Raw genomic sequence first — 22405 nt, forward strand, 5'->3', positions numbered from 1 at the left:
TGTGTGTGTGTGTGTGTGTGTGTGTGTGTGTGTGTGTGTGTGTGTGTAACGGGATGGCAAACATGTTTATCTTTAATGTCAACATCAAGTTGTCAGCTCTCCGGGGAGTTAACCTAATCTACAAGATCAGTCTATGATGAGGACATGCCCCCTGACACAGAAACGTCCCGTTGTGACGAGAGCGCCCCCTATCACTTAGGAAGGCAGCGCTCAGTAAATGCGCATGCCCAGCAGGTCCAGACGTGAAGCTCAAGGGTTGTGAGCTCCAAGGGGCAGGGAACCTCCGTGTCCCTCTGTCACGGCGTGCGCTCCTTTTTTACGCTGCCCCCGAAGTGGGGCCCGCAGTCATGTTAAAGCCCTGACCTGCCATTTCCTTTTCGTGACATTCTATGGGGTGGTGGTTCGTGCGTTAGGCATTGCGAAAGCAGGGTCCGTGCCAACAGATCAACGGGGTAAGTGCAGGTATTTTAATTCTCCCCTGCCTCTCGGCCCAGGACCCCCCCAGTGCCCACTTGAGGGGTTGTCGCACGTCTCTCTCCATCTGCTCCCTGTTAGGCAGCTGCTGACTTTGGTAACAAGGAGGCTGGTGTGGCTGGTGGACGGAGCACGCTGTTAGTGTAATTTGGCAGGAGGCTGCATGCTGGCACCGAAGGGCAGTGAAAACGAGAGAAGGTGAGGGTATTTCCACGGGGCCGGGGGTGGGGGATAGGGAGAGTGGTGAGGCCAGGCAACCTCGCTGCCACCCGTGGCTGACGCCCTTGGGGAGCTGCTGATCTGAATTAGACCGAGGTCCAAGCAGAGACACAGTTTCTCCCCTCTCAAACCCCAGGAGTTCTCCAGGCCTGCGTTTTCCAGCTCCCCACAAACATTTCCAAATTAATAAAAAAAATAAAAATACGTGTGGAAAAATACAGTAAAAGTGACAGCGCCTTCCCAGTTTCCGACAGCCCTGTTTAGACTTCACAATCAGCCAAACTGGAGCCCCTGAGTAGCTGGCTTAATTTGTCACCTTGAATTATTAACCATTTCCCTGCCTCTCTCGGTGGGTGTCCTCCTGGCTTCTCGCCCCTGGCTGGCTCAGCGAGCTGTTACTCCTGTGCCCTTTCTCTCGGGCTCATGGCTTTGCCTGAAGAACCTTTGCAGAGTCCAATGTAAATGTGCTTCACTGTCACCTCCCTGTTGGTTTTCGCCAAGTGGTGGCTGAAATAGAGGGTGATGGGTCAGGGCAGGAAAGAATGACTCCAGAGGCAGCTCTCTCGTGGTTCCTTCCGAAGTCCAACAGTTCAGCACATTTCTCTTGGTTAAGGGCCAGAGGCAGAGAAAGGCTCGTTTTAGAACTGGGATGATATAGGATAGAGTCTATTGGGAAGCAGAGAGAGAACTGAGTCATTTATCTTTCATTTCAGCCAAGGTACTCTTTGTGGCATGCATCTCCTCCTCTGGACACCTTCTCTCTCTCCTTTTCCCACCATCTCTCTGGTACCACGGACCTTCATATACCTTCTTGGGTGTTCACTAGCTTCCTGAGCAATACCATATATTGAGACCGGTTCCCAATATTCTCCTCTCCCTCAAAACCTCCATATTCCCATACCATGCTCCTTGGAGCCTTGCACTTTTGGGCCATCCAACTTATTAATATGAGAAATGAATCCAAGCTCATGAATCCTCTGGGAGCCATGTTTTAATGCATTCCTCAAGAAGAGTGCATTTCAAACCGAAGGGTGTTTTTTATAAACAAACTTAACTTGGATTAAAAATTCCGTTTTATTTTTGTAAAATGTAAATTTTATTATTTTCAAGGAGGTAGCAAATTTGCATGATTTATAATTCTACGTAGAAATGTGCACCTAATAAAAACTATTGCTTCCAGTAACCTAGCTCCTTCTCTGGAGGGAACTGAAATTGCTAGTTTATTGCCTATTCTTCCCCAGATGTTTTAGGCACATGTGAGGAGTTATATAATCTCTACACCTTTTTAATTGTCAATAAATATTGTATTCTGGGAAAGTTTGAAATGTAAAGAAAAGTTGCGAAGATATTACAGAGTTCCTATATATGCCATCACTCTGTTTCTCCTTTTGTTCACATCTTATGTTGTCATGTTACATTTGTCATAGCTAAGGAACCAAGATTGGTGCATTGCTATTAACTAAATGCTGTAGTTTATCATATTTTACTAGTTTTTACCCAACGTCTCTTTTCTGTTCCATGGTCTCATCCAGACGACCACCTTACATGTAGTCGCCCTGTCTCCTCAGCTTCCTCTAGGTTGTGACAGTTTATCAGACTTCCCTTCTTTCAATGACCTTAACAATTTGGAGGAGGGCTGGTCCAGTATTTTGTAGAATGTTTCTCAAGTTTGGCTGATGTTTTTTCTGATGGTTACCCAGAGGTTATGGGTTTTGGGAAGATGGCCTCAGCGGTGAAGTGCCGTTCTGATCCTCACATCAAGGGCACATGGTCTCCACAGGACTCATCACTGATGATGCGACGCTTGACCACCTGGCTGAGGTAGGGTTTGCCAGGTTTCTGTAGCCAGGAAAAGCTACTTTCCCTCCCTTCCATATGGACTGTTTGGAATCAGGTCACTAAATTCAGCCCATACTCAATAAGCAGGGAGTTACGGTCTACCTCCTTGTGGCCCCTTTAATTTTTAACAATATGGCAGCATATTTACAGGTTTTACTGTGCCTTGTTTTTTTTTTAACAACACATTTTCAAGATTGTTCCATATCAGTATTTTTAAAACTTGCATATTTGTTATTAATTTGCATTTTTCCTATGGATGTCTTCATACCAAACCTGATTTAACCAGTTCCCCTGTGATGGGCATTTAGGTTGCTTCAGTGTTTTTGTCTTGTCAACAGTGCAGAAATAAAGAACCTGGTTCACGTTCAAGTATTCCTGCAGGATAAATTCCTGGAAGTCGAATTGCTACTTAAAGAGAATGTGATTTGTAATTCCTCGAGCTATTGCCAAATGGCCTTCCACAGACAGTGAACCAATTTATATTCCCCCAGTAATGTACAGTCAAAAGGATTCAGTGGACTGAATTTCATGTTGGTGGAGGAAATAGTTTTAAATGGGTGGCCCATTCAATACTTCTGCATTGATCCCCTTAAAATCTCAGCACAACAGGAAGAACTATAGGGAACCCAATTACTTATAATAGGTGCAACCCGGACTGGGAGCTAATTTAAGGAGTCGAGAGCCCAGCCCACATGCTGAAGACTTTCCCTGTCTCCTGCCAAGCTCTTGACGAGGCTCCTGTTCATGACCATTTCCTGGCATGGTCTTGAAACCTTCCTATCTTTGCATAGAACATTCTTTCTTCTCCCTCAACTACCCATGTGCCCACGGAAAGCTCACATCTTGGTTAGGCCATGTGGCTCATTCTTGACCATTTTAGCACAAGCACATTCCATCCATCATATATTTACTTACGCCAATAGGTTGCTAGGCTCAGCCTCTCAAGTCACTGCTATATTGAAGAACGACGTTGCCTGCCAGGTGGATTGTGAATATCCTGGGGTAGGGGACCGTATCTTCTCTCTTTTGCATCATTCCCCACAGGATCCTGAACTCTTCATCCTCTCTATCACCTGTCATAGGAAAGAGCGGCCTGGGAGGAAACATGGCAGTGAGCGTGTCTGTCTATCCCCTGGCCTCTTGGCGCCCCATACTTTTTCCCCAGAATAACATGAGAGGGACAAATACTTTCTCTGTCGGTAAGTGATAATTTCCCAGAAGTGGCACGAAATAGCTATGAGGGTCACTAGTGAGATGAGAAATGATCTGGAAATGCTGCACGTCCCCAAACACTCACTCGGGACCACGAAAGGCTTCGTGGGTGGTGGGGACCACGGTTTCTCTGATGTGTTGGCACTGAGCTGCCGTGGGTTTATTCACTGCAACGGGGTTGGCTGCTTCCTGGGAAGGCACTCCCACTGGGCCTTACAATAGGCTCCTTTGGGAGCCAATCCAAGTTGAGGCAGAAGCTCAGCTCTCCTGTAGGCTGTCTTTTGTGTAAGTCTCTGAAAACCCCGCCTCCCGAAGATCAGAGCCTTGAGAAGGCCAGAGTCTTGTATTTGGGGATGGGCTTTTTTATTTGTCCAACCAAACTTCCCCCGTTGCGCGCGTCTTCTTTCTAACCCCTTCCGTGTTCCTATTGACCTGACTTTTATTGCACTTGGTTCTCACCCATTCAATCTATTTAAATGATGGGGTTTTAGAATTGGAAGAAATCTTGGAAACCCAAGGAATAGACACTCAGAAAGATCAAGTCTCTCTCAAGGTCACAGAGCTGGCTGAAGAAACCCGATGGTCAGCTGGAGCAGGTCTCTAACACTCATGAGCTACTTTCTTTCTATCACACTCCCTTATTTAGCAAGTATTGACTGCTACTAAGAATAGGGATAATACTAGCTAACACTGAGTGTTTTCCACGTGCCTCGGATACAGTAAATGCTTTACCTTATATGAACTAAGGTAGGCAACGGTCAGTGTTCCATTTAGCAGATGAGAAAATTGGGGAAACAGTGGTTAAGATACTTGCCCAAGATCACATGACTAATATGAGTAAAGCCAGGACAGTCAGAGTACAGAGCGTGTGCACTCCTCCCCCTTACCATGCCTTTCCGTGCTGCATTACGTGGCAAAGTAGCACGTGGAATGAAAACCATTAGGGTTTACAAAGAGGATACAGCAGAAACTGGCTCTGCCTTGGAGGGTTTTCATTCTAGTTCAGGGGCAAGACGTGGCGATAGAATTGTCGATAAAATACAGAAGACCCATTTACAGATGAATTCCACATAAACATTGAATAGTTTTAGATGATTACATCTCAAAATTTTGCACAGGACATATTTATACTAAAAATTATTTGTTTCTTAAAACTTAAATTGAAGTGGACATTACATTTCTGATAAAAAAATTTCAAAAAAACATAAGTATATCCAAATATTACATTTATCCTAAAATACCTATTTGTTGTTGATCTGAAATTTCAATTTAACTGGCTATCTTGCCTTTTTATGTTGCATCTGGCAACTTTACATGGAGAGTACTTAGAAAGCATTGAAAAACTTACGTTGGTGCAGTATATACACTATACTCTGCCTTATCCCCACCCCGGGTTCCCTTTTCCCCCTCCTTCCTTCTCTTCTTCTATACTTCTTCCTGTGGGGCCCCTCTTCCCACAGCATGCACTTCATCCAGAATACATAGCAGCAAGTTCTACAGCAACGTCCCAGGCTGTCCAGCCGTCAGCATGGAGACATTTTCTTTCTGCCCCGGTGCCCAGCCCTGGGGTGTGTCCCGTAACTCCTGAGGTCTCCACTCTCTTCCAGGAACACTCTTCCTCTTGGCTCTCCCTAGTTGCTCTTCCCAGCCCTCCACCCCACCCCAGACATACGTTTCACCGGTCCCCACCCTGCCCGGTGGTGAGCACTGGTTTGCATCAGGTCACTTTGTGCTCATTAACATTCACCTAAGTCACGGGTTGCGGGGGGGGGAGGTGAAGGGAACGAGGCAGCAAAGTCTGGCTACCTCTTTGTCCTCTCTCTGAGATAGGCTTTCACGGGAATCGGGGTGAGCTGTTGGGGTGGGGTGGGCGGGTGCTCTGAGCACACTGGCTAACAGTCACCGCCTGTGTACTCTCTCAGATGGGGGCGTTCCACTGGCTATTTTAAGGCCAGACTGGCGAATGCTGGGTTCCCCTTCGTTTACCTAGGCTCTCAATATTTTCCCTGGCATGCATCGAGGTGGTCACAGAATGTGGGAAGCCAGGCAAGGGAAAAAATTAACGCTCTGTGATGACGCCCCTGCTAGCTGCTGCTAAGTTCCATGGAAAAGACGGGGGCTGAGGGGAGTGGGGAGCACACTATCTGTGTCTATGGGTGTCTCTGAAAGCTTTTAGCTATATTGGCACCTACTCAATTCTAGAGATGGTGGCAAAGGAAAATTGGCTGCACAGCCAGCCCGAGGCTGGCCCAGGAGCCCCAGCTCACCCACTCCTGTGGAGCGCCTCTGCCCACAGTGAATGCCCCTTTATCGTCAGGGAGCGATACTGACTTTTCAAAAACACTGTGTGGGCCTTGTATCCCAGATGCCTGCGGCAGGCAGCCTCGGCTTCCCCTTCAAGGGTGTTGGCTTCCAAACCCACCCAGAAACCTGAGAAAAAATGTCTCCTCTTGGCATCTCCGGAGGCTGACTCCAACTGCCTTCTGTTTCTTAGCCCACCGGCCACAAGCTACCTAGCGGACGGTTATTACAAGGGAAGGAAGCAACTTCAGTACTGGGAATTACACAGCAAGCAAATCACAGTGAATTCAACGTTTCACAGGGAGCATTCCTTGCATCACTTAAGGCTCACGTGATAAAGATGGAGTCCATCACCTTCCATGAATTGCACATTGGCTTTGCAGGAAGGTTCCATTGACCTTCTGCAGGCTGGGCTCTCTTGCCCAGCACTGTTCCATGGGGGCCAATAGCAGCATCTGAGTCCCAGTGTAGGTCTGAAGTTGGGTGAGTGGTTGGGTATTGGTTTTTCCCATGGGTCAAGCATTTGTGAAATGCTTACTGTGCACCAGGCACGTGACCAGTCACTTTACATACCTTATGCTTTGTGACCATTACGACAACACCATGTGCTGTCACTGGACCTGCCTGACAGGTGCCAGGTTCAGTGGCAGCTTGACTATGGCCACCAGACAAGGTCAGCCTGGAATACCTCCTGTGCCAAATCTTCCTTTATGTTAAGTCTCACTGATAGGAAAACTTTTCTCTTGAGGACACGCCCATCAAACTGCAGCTCTGCTTCACTCTTTCTGGAAAAAGCTGATTAGACCTGAAGTTGAGGGGTCACCTTGTAGATTTCTCATTTATCACGTATTTGGGACTGAGTCCTGTTCAGATAGAGGTGATAACGTCTCACTACTCTGTAGTCAAATAGAGTAACAAATCCCTTGCCCACAAGTGGTTGTCATTCTGTCATACCTGGATGGTTCTGGTGACTGGAGGACCACATGTATCTTTAGTTGGTCAGAATACAGAAACTATGAGATGTGGTCTCCCGCTGACTTACATCGGACTTCAGGACATCACAAGCAAATCACTCGAGACTATTAAGAGTGGGTCCAGGGGGTCCATGAAACAACGCCTCATGTGAACTTTTGTTCCCGTAAAGGTAATGTCCAGCTTACAAGCTCTGTGTGTTGCTTTCGAACTTCCTGGTTGGAAGTGAGTGCTGGAAAAGTGGTCCAAGTCCCTGGTATTTGACTAGGTTTAGGCAGAGGCATGATTCCAGTTTCTTTCTTGCTTTCTTTTTTTTTTTTTAAGATTTTATTGGGGGAACTGGGGGAGGGGAACAGCGTTGGGGAATCGGGGAAAGGGAACAGACAAGTTGCTGTCCTTTGGTTCTTCAGTCTGGTTGTGAAGGACGTTGCTTCACTGGCCCATGTTGGTATTATCATTACACTTTTCCCGGGTGAGGCAGATTGGTCACTGGCCGTTGGACAGCCACTCATGGCAGCTCACAGCAGCTCATGCCAGCTGACAGACATTCACGGTAGCTTACAGCAGCCCACTGCAGTCCCACTGCAGCTCCACTGCAGCTTACCCCATCGCCGGCGACTCACGGCAGCCCAGCTCCAGGTCGAGCTGTTGTTCACCATCTTAGCTGTAGAGGGCGCAGTGTCACTGACCCTCATGTGGGATCCGAACTGGGGCCTTGCTGCTCAGAGCTGGTGTCCCAAGCCAACTCCTAACCAACGCGCCACTCAGCCGGCCCTGATTTCAGTTTCTATGGATGACTAGGTTCCCCTTGTGGTCCCAGTTCCCAGTATTTCTTCTATTGATCCACACATTCTTTTTTACTTCTGTAATATTTGTTATTTTAGGAAGATTTTTCAGAGAAGCTTGATGACTTTCTACCTGAGATATTAAGTGTTCTTGATCTATTTGTTTTTCTCCATCTTCAATGTAAACAATTAAAATTGAAGTGTCATTTACTGAGATACCAAATTTTTTCAAAGTCTCTGAAATATTGTTATTTGGGGAAAGGTTGGAAATAATTTCAGTCGACAGGGTTCTCATCTTTGTTTTTCCCAGTGTGTAGAGGTGAACTGCTTTGTTTGCTGCCACAAGTATCTGAACTGGATCAATGATCACTGCAGGGTTTACTAATGAACCATAGATGGCAATTTCTATGGCCTTTTTTCCTAAGTCTCCAGCATTTTTTGCATCTTTAAATAACAAAAGGGTTACCCTGCATTCAGGAAATAGGTCCAGCTGATAAGTTAACTGCATTTCATAGAGAAGCAGGATTTGCCACCTCCCCATCCTTCTTGGAATCTCTTGTTGATATTTTTATTGTAAAACATAAATATGGAGTCTGTTATTTACCAGGAAATTTGTGATTTATAAAATGCAAACACAGTTTCAAGACTCAGACAGACATCACACTTTCATAGCCATCCTCAGATTAAAAAATTCTAAACATTTAAAATAAGTGGGAAGCGAGCTTGATCGCAAAGTGAAATTTTTAAAAGCTCTTCTCTGTGTTGAGGTCTTTAAGTGACAAGGTATGTTGAACACGCAGGAAGGGCGGCTGTCATTGAGTATAATGCATCAGAGAAACCCTCATAGGTGGCTCAGATTCAAGACAGGTTTTGAAGACTTGGAAGGTCACAGAGAGGCCGGCTCCAGGAAGGGGAAAGGTTTGAGCAGGATGGAGAGGGGAAGTGAGGCAGTCGGCATGGTGGTGGGTGGTGGGAACAGGGAACAGAAAGAGATTCACTTAACATTATGGAAAGAGCAAAGCTGTGTTGCGAGGAAGGGAAATAATAAAGAAGAAGGGATAAATGAAGGACGTGAGTGCTTGCTAGGCTGACTCTCTTCTTTAATGAAAACTAATTTTCATGGCGGCCCGTCAGATTCCACAGATGGCCATGATCTTCTCTCTGCAAGCGCATTATGCCTGCTTTAAAGGGGGAGTAGGAAAAGTCACGGCATAAACAAGGCTCAACAGAGAGTCTGTTTACAAATTTTGCCTCCACACAAATGAGAAAAATACTTCAGCATAGAAAATAAAATGGGCATGAGTGTAAAGATAAAAATAGGAGGTGGAGAGAAATTTCATATTTTCAGCTGGCCGCTCCCAGGCCCCGAGAGACCTTTTTTGTTTCTTTTAACTTTTCTCTGCTATTAGCATTTATTTGGATAAAAACTTTGAGGAATACTGCACTCCATTCTGTCACGAGCGTTCACCTCTTGGTTTGTCCACTCAACACAAGATGTGCCATGAAAAACATTTGCACCTTCAAATCAACGTGGTATCAAAACAGCGAAGGCAAACACTGTTAGAATACACAGGAACAATTTGGGCAAAAAACCCACGTGTAAACCCAAACAAGCGCGAAACCACAAAAAATCAGCAAAGGGAGGAACTTCTGTTAAGCGTTTTCTTGATCATCTTTTCCCTTCCTTTCTCAGGTAACGGGTGGTGAGACCCTTGGAAATCTCCAAGAGAAGCTTCAAGAGTCAACTCCACCAGTAGTGCCTGCAGTTGGAACACTGATGCTGACGGAAGAATCTGTAGTGTCTCTCACAAGCGATGAGGCCAAAGAGTGTACCTAGTTCCTGGCACCGAACACGAAAGAAGATGTCCCAGGAGAGAGTAGGTTTCCTACTGGTTTGTTGTCAAAGACCGTGCTCCTTTTCGTCCTTTCTTTTGGATAGATGCAGACATACAGCAACTACTGAAAGGATTCAGTCAGAGAGAGGATCTGTCACCACAGGAGGGTAATGCTGCTGTCAGTAATAATTTTAATGATAATAAAAATAACATCTAAGATTTATGGAGCAATAACTAGATGCTAAGCACTGGGATAGCAGTTCTCGAGCAGGGGTGATGTTGCCCCATTGGGGACATCTGAAATGCCTGGAGGCATTTTTGACTGTCACAATGGAGGGCTGGTGGCATGTAGGTGGGTCAGGGAGGGTTGCTGCTGGCATCTAGTGAGTGGAAGCTAGAAATCTGCTAAACCTGTAATGCACAGGACGTGCCCCCATAACAAGGAATTACCCCACTTGAAGTGTTGAGTAGCCCTGCAGCAGACTGAGGTCTTTACATATATTTAACCTCTGAAATAGCCCTACGAGGCACATATTATTGTCCCCGCCTTACAGATGAGAACATTTAGGCCTAAAGTAATTAGTTCAAATTGTTTTGACCTTGGAACACCCTCAGGTTCCTTTCTTCAGATCTATTTGGTTCTATGATAACTGCAGAAACTTTAGGTTTGTTCAATGGCTGGGAATCGGTTCCCTCAAATGTCAGCATGAAAGCTCTTCAGCTCCAGCTGACCCAGCCCCTTCCCCATTCTGGGATGAGACTGGCTAACTATGACTGGGGCAGGGGGAAGAAGATATTATACAAGGTCTACAAAAGTGATGAAAAGTTGACTTAGCTCCTAAGATAAGCAAACAGGAAGATAGCAACTGAAAATCTACAGTGATTTAAAAATCTGTTTTCTAAGCGTGGTGTCCAGACTGTTCCCTCACACCCTCTGTTCTTTATTCCTAACTTCTGATAGTCATGCGGCACGTGCTGCTGAGAAAACAGAGGCCTGGATGCCGTGGGGCTCAGACAAGAGTGGCAATCTCGATTCTGCAGCCTTATACAGAATTAGGTCATAGAATTCCAAGGGTGTCAGGTCCTCAGGAAGACAATTTCTGCTTTTTTTTTTTTTTCCTGTTTGATAAAAGCCAAGCCCCTTGTCAAAATATTTGTGACTAGAGACAGGGAATCAGACATTTTCTTTTGAACCATTTCTCTGCATCTGGCTTGGGTGTTCTGACCAGTTCTTCTCTTTCCTCGGCTCTTCTTTTCTTTCCTCCTCTCCATTGCCTCCCAACTTTTTCACAATTCTCTCTGTTTCCATCTTTCCCTCTCTCCTTATAGCATTGCCCATGCGAAATGGGAAGGGAGGAAGGGGAGGAGGATTGCTTAAATAATGCGAGTGACCAGCCAGCGGGCAGGCTGGTGTGGCTGGCTCAGCAAGAACAATGATCTCATTAATGGACTCAGGAGGCACCAACTCCGAAGTCATCTGAAGATGAATGAAAACCCCGTGATAAGCTGGGTACCACAGGTACAAATTCAAATATTTTTTTTTTCCCCTCACAGTTTTCAAAAACTTTCTGCCCTAACCGGCTTTCGGTGTTCCTACCACTGGTGCATATTTCTATATTGTTGCTGTTATTTAAATGAACTGAATTCAATGGAACTCAAAATACAGGTTAATTTGACAAACATTTGTTAAACGTGTATTATGGGGCAAGATGAGTATGCTATGACTGAGCCTTACCCTGGAGGAACTTGACATTTTGGTGGGAAAAATGAATAAATATACATCCAATTGTCACACAGGTAGATGTATTAATATTAGTTACCTATCTCTGCGTTCCAAATTCCTCCAAAACGTAGTGGCTTAAGATAGTTCATATGTAGCATTATGCAGTTTCTGTAAGTCAGGAATCTGGGTGTGGCTGAGCTGGGTCCTCTGCTGTAAGTTTTCTCACAAGACTAATCAAAGTCCAGGCTCTCCGATGGCATTATCTGGAGCCTCAACTAGAGAGGTTCACTTCTAAGTTCACTCATTGGTTGCTGGAAGGATTCAACTCCTTGATGGTGATTGGACTGAGGGTCTCAGTTGCTCACCAGCTATTGGCTGGAGGTCCCCCTCAGTCCCTTGCCACATGGGCCTCTCCTACAGGGCAGCTTGCCATCAAAGCTGAGAAGGCAGCAGAGAGTCTGCTGGCAACACCAATGTCACCATTGTACAGAAGCTAATTTTGGAAGTGACAGCCCATCACGTTTGTGTATTCCATGGATTAGAAGTGAATCATTAGGTCCAGTCCACACTGAAAAAAGAAAGGATTACACAGGGATTGACTGCCAGGAAGGTGTGTGTGTGGGTGGGGGTGGGGGAGGTGTTACTGTGTCAGAAATGAGTACCACACAAAGGTGAAGGAGTTGTTAAAGAAAGCGTCATGATTCTGTCAAAGCAGGAAGTGGTGTAAGAAATCTTATCTTTAACCAGAGGTATTTTCTGATGCTATGGATACTGGCCTACTCTAGACGATTTTGGCATCTATTAGTGATTCGTAGAATAATTCCAGACTTGCAGAATTTGCGATTGGAGCCTTGGGAGCTCACGTAAGATATTATGTCCCCAATTATGAAGAAACCTGACCCTTAGCAGTGTCCCAAAAGTCACAGTTATAGTCATGCTGTTCAGTATCTGTCTCGAGGAAATTTCTGTAGTCAACTGTTCATTTTGTTGCTGATTTTTTCACTCATGTTATGTATCAGTTAATACTAGCTAGCAAAATTCAAAGAGGAATTACTTTCGAGAAACTGGATAATGAAACTCAAAAATGAGTCAGATTTACCTTTGACTGAGGGTCTCTCCTCAGTCAAGACCAGGGGCCAGCAGTCTATGTCTTGTGGGTTAAATCTGCCCCTCCCTTCTCAGTGTTTGTATAGCTCATGAGATAAGGATGGTTTTTAGGGTTTTTTGATATTTGAAAAAACAAACAAAAGAAGGAGGATATTTGGTGACACATGAAAATAATATAAAATTCAAATTGCAGTGCCTATAAAGCTTTATTGGGACACAGCCACGCCCATTGATTTAAATTTGTCTATGTCTGTTTTTGCCACAAAAGCAATGCTGAATAGATGCTCTAGATAGGGTATGGCCCAGAAAGCCTAAAATATTTACTACCTAGCCCTTTAAGAGAAAACTTGCCCACCCCTGGTCTAGAGGAAGATTGACATTCCAACAAATAATTACTGCATTGTGATATGTGATAGACAAGACGTACAGAGTCACCAGGAGCTCAGGGGCGGGGGTTCTGTGTCCCTAAGCGTTTCTGGGCTGGTCAGGGAGGCTTTGTGGAATTCTCCGTGAGGATAAGTAGGGGTTTTCCTAAAATGGAAGGTGTTAAGGAAACACTTATGCACGGCACTTGTTCAAGATGGTAGGGAAGACTTTATGTAAGAGAGACTAACTACCACAACGGCGTTTTGTAGTGAGGGCGAGAAATAAGGCTCAACTCTGAGTACAACAAGCACGCGTGGAAATTTATAGCCAAGGAGCAGGGTGGGGGTCAGTCAGTGGAAAATTGCTAGAAGGAAACACCAAGGGTAGAGGGATTCTGGCTAACCCAACTGGACAGGATTTTTGCTGAAGGCTGGCTGGGGTGATGAGATATCTGGATGTGAGATAAAGAATTTGATCAGATGTCAACGGTGGGGAGTTTTTGCAAAACTGATGTAGCAGGACTCTTGTTAAAACTAGACTAAATGGTCCAGCGACAGAGCCCAGGGTTGGACCTAGTCAGCAATGGGACTCAGGCGCCTGACTCAAGTTCAGTCAAAGGAGAGAATCTTTGAGTCTTTCTTTGTGAGAGGAGAAAAGGAGGAAAGAATGATCTTTCGAGGGTTCTTCAGTGGGTGACCATGGACGCTTTAGCAGCGGTTCTCAACCTTTCACAGGGGTCGCCTAAGACCATCGGAAAACACATATTTTTGATGGTCTTAGGAACCGAGACACCGCTCCTCTATCCGTCTCCAGGCCCACATGCAGATACGCCCACATACGAGTACCCGGCGACCCCTGTGAAAGGGTCGTTCGACCCCCAAAGGGGTCGCGACCCACAGGTTGAGAACTGCTGCTTTAAAGGGTTCAGGTACTCCCGGAAATTGCCCAAACCAGTGTTTATATGCATATGTGCATTTTTTTTTCCCTAGGGAGGGGGTTCATCCCTTTCGACGGGTTTGCAATAGTCCAAGAATCACTATTGTGGGCAGACATGGCAGCCTGTGGAACGCTACAAAGGTGTAAAAGAGAATAACACACTAGCAGGGGTCAACAGTGAAAATGCAGGTTTCTATGAGGTATAAATGGAAATGAGGCTAAAGAACTGTCACCCGCCATCAGACGGATAACCCAGGACCTGGATGTATACAGTTTCAAGCACTAACTAGCACAAGGATATTGGACAAAACCAAGTTCAACACGTTCGGTGTTTGCTTTAAAGTGGCCACTCCATCAAAGGCAGCTGATGGCTGGGCAGGAACTCGGCCGCCCTACAGAGAGGCCATGGGCTGGCCGCTCGCTGTGTTCAAGCTCGAGGCGCTGGCCAGGTGTCCAAGTCTTTCATCAATCCTTGATCCAATCCTATCCTCTTTCCCCTTCCCAACCAAAACAACAGTGACTAAATGTGCCCCTGGCCCCAAGAAAGTGTGGCCGATCAGCACGAGGCCGGCACAGCCCCAGCTCCCTCTTCAAGTCTTTACACTGGATTGTGCTGTGGGCACGCAGAATACGGAACTCCCACTCCCGGGAGGGAGGGATCCTAGCTAGGACTGAGGGGGATGGAGGCTCTGGACATGAGGTGCGCGCGCGGGGAGGAGGTAATGGTTTTCGCTGAATTCCTTTTTATATTTTATTTAGATTAAGTTCTGCTCAGCAGGGTGATTTCTTAATTAGAGCCGCCCAGCCAGGCAGACCTCCAGCTCAGACCCCTGTGCTGCCTTCTAAGGTTTCATGAGGGACCTTGTCTTGCCTTATTTCCTGAATTCTAATATTTGAATAGTATGCAGTAGATTTCAATGGGAAGAAAAGACATGTAATTTAATCATCCTTATTAGGTTTTGCCTGTGGATGGGGAGAGGGGAAGGAAGGAAGGAGTGTCTTCTTTTTGTTAATTTCTTTTTTTTTTCCTCTTTTTCTCTACCTTTCTTCCAGTGGTCAGAGAAGGAGGAGACACACTGACCTTTTATTTTTCCTTCATTTTTTTTCAAACAAAGACGCTGGACGAGAGCATCAAGCCCAAAAGAGAAGCGTGTTCCAGGCAGGACTTCTTGAGGCTTGGTGGAGAGATTTACATCCACAAACCATTCAGTGCGTCCTTTGGTAACCTTGACCCTGAGAGTGAATGTGATGACCCTGCAGCTTTTGGTCCTCTCCATCCCTACAGAAGCTGCAGACTGTACTCAGAGAGACCTCACAAAATGGAGGCAAGTTAAAGAGAGAAATGGTCCATGGCGTATTCTCTTACCTTCCATAAATTGGCGTCACTTTGGGCCACCATCCAGGGGAGGAAAACCAGCCAATAGAAACAGAGAAAGAAGATTAGAAACTGATGCAAGGAAGGAGGTTTGTCGTGTTGCTGTCCTCAGGATGGGGTAAGAAAAGTGCAGGATTCAACAAGAGCAACAGTCAGCAGGGGCTTTTTTAGGGGAAATAAATCTACTGAGTTTTCTGAGAGAGAGAGAGAGAGAGAGAGAGAGAGAATTCAGCATGGCACACCAAAAAGGAAAAGAAAACAGAAATTGTGTCCAGAACTCTCGCAATTGTCCTGCTAAATACAAAGACACCCACCCCTCTTGTTTTCTGCTTCCCATACCAATGGATACATTAGAATAGGTTTTGTGTTCTTTCATTTCTAGTCTATAATCCCCACCCATGCTCCATGCGTGCACGCGCGTACACACACACACACACACACACCCTGCAGCCTATAATCCTCCCTTATGCCCCTATCCTGTTGATCTTTCTTCACTTAAAAATTATCAGCAAAGAACTTATTCATTTGGGAGAATTCCAGGCACTGCATTTATGTTCAGTTCAAATGAAATGGGATCCAGACTTTTCAAACTGTGCTGTTGTGCAGATAAAACACAAAGGCAGGACCTCATTATCTGGAGACGTGGCCCTTTCTTTTCTCCTCCTGCCTTTTGTTTCTAAGCAATTTTAAGCTTGTTTGGAAAGTCTCATAACAGGGGCAGCACTTTTTTTCACCACATCTATTTCAGGAGGGTTTTTAGTTAAGAATAATGAATTTATCTCTAAACAGATGGAAGAGTTTTACTAAAGCTAGAAAAGACACTTTTCCTAATATGCCCTATAGGCTGATCTTAATCCTCTTGTTGTTAAAAATGCTTGGTCTATGAGTCTTACTTATGTGCCAAATGTCTTTATTAAATCATTACATGAACATACAAAAAATCCTATTACAATGAGTTGCTCTGTATGATCAAAAGTTGCCCACAGTATTGCTGATCGTCTACTTATTCCAAAATTGAAAGAGGTGAAATCCCAGCAAAGCCCAATGCTTGGCCAAGGGTTTCCAAATGTACTGTGCTGTGACCAGAGGGGTTACTTGGTCCTAGGTGGGAACAGGGCTACGTTCTCTCAAGGCAGAAGTCCCTAACCAAAAGAAAACTATGAAAAATACACGGCCCATTCCCCACAGAAAGAAATCGCTGGCAACACTGTGATATGATTGGGCCTGCAGAAACACCATGGACCTCTGATACCCACTTGGGATTTCAAAAACCCAAGCGGCAAATTCAAAGTCACATTGTACCAGTGAATCCAGGGTCGTGGGCTAGGAAAAGAGTTTAAAAGTTAGGAGAAGTGAAGCTTGGTGTTTTTGTGTATTAAATTTCGAAAGGAAACTAAAAAAAAATAATAATAAATAAATAAATTTTTGAATGCAAAATTAATGCAAGTTCATTCTAGAAGGGAAATTCACTCATAATTCTACCACTGAGAAAACATGAGTGTTTTGGATCTCAGACTTGTTTCTGCCTTCATGTGGAGGCTCAGGGTAGGGTGTAGTCTGGAGACATGGGGCCTAGTGGACATTAGGACAACCTAAAAAGAGAAGAGAGCAAAGTTGGATTGTCCAAGGACTATGTCCTGTCAGGGGCATTTGGAGAGCTAACAGAAGAAAGTCCACGGGGGTTTCCAGATGAAGCGGCAGACACAGCGGGACTGTGTGTGACTTAAGATCTGGGGTAGCACCAAGAGGTGACAACAGAGGTGGGATGGACAGACGGACGGATGCGCTGATGTTGGAGAGAGAAGGGAGAGCATGAGAGCTCGGCCCTGGAGATAAACTAAGGCTTCTTTAGCCTTTCCAAGATTACTCACCCGAATTACCTTTCTTGCTTATTCCAGATGCTTAGTATCTCATATTATCACTAAGGACCTGCTCTGGTAAAAACAAACATTTGGGAAGTCAGGGTGATTTATCTCTTTTCCCTTTAATTGCAATTGTGATGTCCTCATGGCCTGGCCTTACGTAGGGTGGGCTTCGATTAGCCCCTGGCTGAGAGACCCATGCTCACTTAGTGATGGCAGCTAGGCCTGCCTCTAACCATAGTCTGTTCTTTGTGGGACATGCCCCTTGCATTTCTCCAACGGAAGTAGTGGTTATGCTGGGCCATCTACGCGTTCTTGCCCCGGGCCCCTTATGACACACATTGGTGAGACAACTGGCCAGGATTAGGGGTACGATCTGTGACCCTGCGACAATGTGAAATTAGTTGGCAATGAGGGAGTGGATTCCATGAAAATCATAAGCATCGTAAGTACTCTAATATAGGACCCTCTCTGCCACAGGTGTGCACCTGCCTCCCGACCATAATGATTTTTTCCAACAAAAGAAGCAACATGGAGCAAACGTACAAAGAAACTTTTTCTAAATACCGGTGCCTTTGCTTGGGGTCTTACCCAGCCACAGGCTGCAGGTAGGGGTGTGCGTGTCAGCGGAGAATTGAAAAAGATTGTCAGCCTTTGTTTTCAGTCTGCCCAGGTTGGAGAAAACAAACTGCATAGTGAGGGCAGAACTGGTGAGTGAGTGAGTGAGTGGGTGGATGAGTGAGTGAGTGGGTCCCTCCTCCCACTGTATTAAAAAGCTGCAGCAGCCCCAAGTTTGGGCTTTACGTCATAGTTTGACCCTGGCGAAAGAGACTGTGCGTTAAAACCAAACCAATTCTAAGTTTAAAACTATACATTGAAAAGCCCTTTCTTCTAGCACATCAGCACAAAGAAGAATATGCTACATACCATCTTCGAAAGCACCCTCATGCTTCTAGATTGCCAAATCCCAGCTGCCTGAGCCAGTGCGACTAGGGGCCAGGGGTGCTGAGCCAAGCGTTGAAAGCACGCTGAGTCCTGAGCTCCAGTTCATTCTTCCTGAGATGGGGGACTTGGCTGTGAAGCCACAGGAGGCTGCAGGGGTAGAGGTTGGGGGCAGGAAGAGGAGGAAGTGAGCAGGGGGCATGCCTGGGAAGGCTCGGGGAGAGTAACCAATCCCTTCACTGGAGGCAGGTGGGTGTCTCCAGGGTCATTATCGAGCAACCTGTGAAGGCAACTGGAGGAAAGAGATTTCCGGAAGTCTCCCGCTCTCCCTCCTGCCTGCTTCCCTCCTTCTCCTAGCGGTTGATTGCAAGGAGCGGCGGAAGGAAGGATGTATCAAACCCAAAGAAGAAAGAACCCCTGCCACTCGCCCCCACGACGCTGACTCTGAACTGCAGCAATGTGGTGGCAGCCGAGTGTGGCAGCATTCACAGCCCCGGTAGTGGGGGCAGAAGGCAAATCAGATTCCGAAAGGGGCTGACTGTTTCCTTTAGCCCGGTAGGCACAGGGTCCATATCAAAGGGAAAGAGAGCAGCAAGTCTGCAGCAATCTCACATCAGGTCCCCGACAGAGGGGTGCGGGGTGGGGGTGGGGCCCAAGTCCCAAAAGATGCCAAAACCAGCTGAGTTTCTAGACCTCATTTCTGTGTCTCTTCCTCTGCACCAAGAAGCAAAGTACAGTCAGAATCCCTCTGTTACAATTAGTCCAGAGCAGGGCCGAGCAGTGGGTCATCTTGCATGCCCCGAAGCACAACTTTTCGTTTATCCTGCTTGCTTTTCACCTGCATAGAATTCCCCCTAGGGGAGGGTGGGTCTTTACAAGCACTAAAAATGAGTTTTTATCCCCTGTACACAGGAAAATGCCAGAACAAGCATCAGAGCTTTTCCCGAGATAAACGATGGGCCCCCAAACTTGCACACAATCAAGGGACAGCTGGTGACACCAGTGACTGTGCTTCTCTTTCTAGCTCCTTCACTGACTTGGGCAAATCTTATAGGGCAGCCGAGCATCTAGATCCTGAATTCTCACTTAGACCAAGAAAGGCCCAGCTAGGGAGAAATGAGGTGGTCGCAATACTTAGGATGAAAAGGGATCACTTGGTGGTAGGAATATCTATCTATTTCCGCACGTCCTTGTCCTTGAAGTTGGCCTGGGAAAGGAGTGTCAGAGAGTGCGCTGGAACTGGTCCTTTCTGATGTCCGCCCCATTCCCTGTTGATAACATGTCTCCAGGCCCCACATCTCACTGAGAGGAAATATGACTTGTTTTGAGGCGTCCTCGCGCCTCCATATTTTTTTTGAGCCTTTCTGTGTCTGCCGTGAAGCTGTTACTATTGTTGCATTCCCTCTTTTTTCTGTTTTCTGTGAAAAAGCTGTGGAGCTTTCAAAAACTGGTGACCACCAGAAAGGGACAGAAAAGACAAAGGAATCTTTTGTTTGCTCTCTGTGGGGTGTTTCACTGCTATTTGGTTTCTCTTTCCTATGGAACCCTAATAAAATTTTGTGTGGAGATGAGGGGACCTTTTGTCTGTGGTGAGGGGACAGCTATGTGAGGTGGAAGCGATTTGTTTTCTGTTTTATGTCTTGTAACTTTTCATTTTTCTGTGCCACTTCACTGTGAAAGAGCTATTGCTTGCTCACTCAGTCATTCAACAAACTTGTTTCCAGTATATGCTTTGAGAGGCATAGGCTGAACGCTGTCTTTAAAAGGTATGTTTCCCTGAAAATCGCTTTCCCACCCCCAGGGCCTGCCAATCTTTGGAGAGAGTGCTTCTTTGAGAAAAGATGAGCAGAGTACAGATCCACCCAAAGAATGCGTCTCGCATCTCCACTCTTCCTGACCTAGAGGTCATGGCAGGCATCCTCTGAAACACAGGAGCTGCAAAGGCTCCAGCAGGGGATGGCGGGCATGAATTTGGAAAATACTAGTAGCAGCCTCTCGTGGAGGCAGCTCCTCTGGTTCATAGGAAGCTTTCACGCTGGAGCAGAGCAAGCGTTAGTTAATATGGGGATTAGTCAGGCAGGAGCTCAAACCCATGGTCCCTCCTTGCTGGGCTCTGTGGTTAGGCCTGGGGAAAAGTGCCTAAGACCAGCCACCTGATTACTGGGCAGCACAGCAGTGCTCGCGAAGCGCTGGACACACAGTGCATTTCACAAGAGTTAGCCATGGCTCACACTTGTAATGTCTGTGACACACATCCCAAAAAGGTCAGGTCCCCTACAGGACACACAAGGACAGCATCCAAATCTTGTTCACCTGGCTTAGTCTTCCTGTCAGGTGCTCACCTGGTGTGCTCCTCCATTCACAAAACGGAACGAACAGAAACGGAAAGATAATTTAAAAAAGTCAGAAGAACTATTATTTTAGGGACCAAGTGTGGTTTCAAAACGGGGTTATTTCTGTTCCTGGGGGTGTTTCCTTGGACCCAGAATCAGCATTAAAGCAATCGCACGCGTGCGCGCACGTGCACACACACACACACACACACACACGCACACACACACACCCCTCCACCAAAACTAAACTGGCTTTCAAGTTTTGATCCTTGTGACATTTATCCTCAGAAGTGATGGGACCCACAATTAGAGGACCCAGGACTGAGTTAATCTTTGAGGGACAAATTGTGGCACATTCTGCTTTCTCAGGCTGTTTTACATCTAAATGTCTTTGTCAGTGATTTATGATCTTCTGTGATTGTTTATTTAGTTTCCTACATCTTTAAAAAAGAAAAGAAAAGACAGCTTTTAGGGTCAGCCTTCATGAACAGTGGCTGGATATCTCCACAGTGTCAGCCAGCTTCTGGCTTCTGCTGTGACCCAAGCATGATGACCAGGAATGTGACATGCCCTCAGCCAGCCAGTCACAGGTCACGTCCAGATATGCCCCGTCCAGATACGCTCCTCCTGCCATTCGAACGAACTAGGGTTCTGGGACAAGGTGGGGGGTAGGGGTGGGGGTGGGAGTCAGAAAACCTGGCTGATTCAAATGGATTTCCTTCCACTCTTCATGTTCAAGCATTCTGAGTTTGAGAAAAACCCCAAACACTTGGAGCCCCCAGGCACTTTTTCCATTCATTTTTTAAACTGATGTGTATGTCAAGGGAAATTTAATACACAGGTTTCTGATCCATTTACACTTAACTCATCAAAATATTGTTCTGTTAAGAGGCATTTGGTGTCCAAAAAAATCTTAAGAGCCTTTTTATAAGCTTTTAACCTTCTTTTTGACTTTGAGAAACGCAAGTTGCAAGTCTCCCCAGTGTAAACAGGAGCCAGTCTCTGGTGGGGGGAGGGGAGAAGGCAGAGTGGGAGGGAGGTGGGAAGAAGGTGCCAGGACCCACTGACCTCAGCCCTGGAGAGGGACAGGAACCCGGAGCCCAGGGCTCTCCAATCCCCTCCTGGCGCTCACTGTCTCACCCACAATCAGGGAAAAAAACGATTGATGGTTCCACCTTTTTGAATTCTGAAGGTAAAGGCAAGCTCTTTTAGGGGTCTTGCTGTTGGCAGAGAAAGCTCCCAAGTGTTCTAGGAGAAGGATATAAACTCCCAAAATTTTACTTCCAGGCAAGACCCCCCTTTTTTTTCCCCTTCAAAGAAAGTGCTCATAATGTGTCCTTTCATTTATAATTTTATGAAGGTCTCAATTGAACATGTAAAGAAAGTGGAAAAACTCTAAGTTGCCATGGATGTTTGGCATTTTTCCCCACTCTACTAAAATCTACTTTCTCCCCCAAGTGAAGTAGTTTCAGAGATTCCTATAAATGGGGGGAGGGGGGAAGGACAGTGGGGCAGCTGTGTGGAATCAGAGTCCTCAAGGAATACATTTGTATTTTAATTATTGGAGTATAATCTGCATAGGTTTTCACCCTATTTCACTTGGCTTCCTAGGTTAAAAGGAAATTGCCTTACATTTCACAATGCCCATAACTTCGCAAATGGGCGCTCACATGTTTTATCTCGTTTCACCAACAGATCTGCAACGTGGCAAATGTGGCGGAGCCTAGCATCTCTTGTTTAGGTTTGAGTGTTTGTTGTGTATTGTTTTTATTTTTCTGGTTTTCTAAAAACAGGAAAAAAACTCGAGAATAAAAGAAATCGTGGGTGATAAAGATACTGTTCTGTTTTTGGATTTTTTTCCCCCCCTTAACCCTCATAGTTTCAAGAAAATACAGACAGCCTTCGAATTCAGAAACGGTGCCAAGAAAAAATGTTAGGTGACACTTGTCTTCAGAATGAGGAAATATATTATTAAGTAGAGGCTTCTTTTTTTTAATTTATTTTTTTGGTCTAAGAACAGTTACTGGCATTAGCCATATCTGTTTTTCTCTTGCCTTATTTCGAAACAGATCCAGGCCTCCTAAAATCTGATGCTTTACTGAGATCGAGACCTATTGTCTTCTA

At 45.8% G+C, this 22405-nt stretch overlaps 1 long non-coding RNA gene across 3 annotated transcripts in view; it reads left to right on the plus strand.

Moving 5' to 3' along the window:
- Nucleotides 1–22097, plus strand: part of LOC109387193 (uncharacterized) — a 78525-nt gene extending 56428 nt beyond the window's left edge. For 2 of the 3 annotated variants that reach the window (XR_002124935.1, XR_002124934.1), the window contains exons 2-4: nt 9496–9804; nt 10967–11156; nt 14823–16090. This is a non-coding gene — a long non-coding RNA (uncharacterized LOC109387193). Of the gene's footprint in view, nt 1–9495; nt 9805–10966; nt 11157–14822; nt 16091–17486 lie in introns of those variants that run through there. The other variant, XR_002124936.1, reaches the window with a different exon arrangement.
- The last annotated feature ends 308 nt before the right edge of the window (nt 22098–22405 follow it).

The sequence above is a fragment of the Hipposideros armiger genome, unplaced genomic scaffold (genome assembly GCF_001890085.2).
Source record: "Hipposideros armiger isolate ML-2016 unplaced genomic scaffold, ASM189008v1 scaffold_150, whole genome shotgun sequence".
Classification (NCBI taxonomy): Eukaryota; Metazoa; Chordata; class Mammalia; order Chiroptera; family Hipposideridae; genus Hipposideros; species Hipposideros armiger.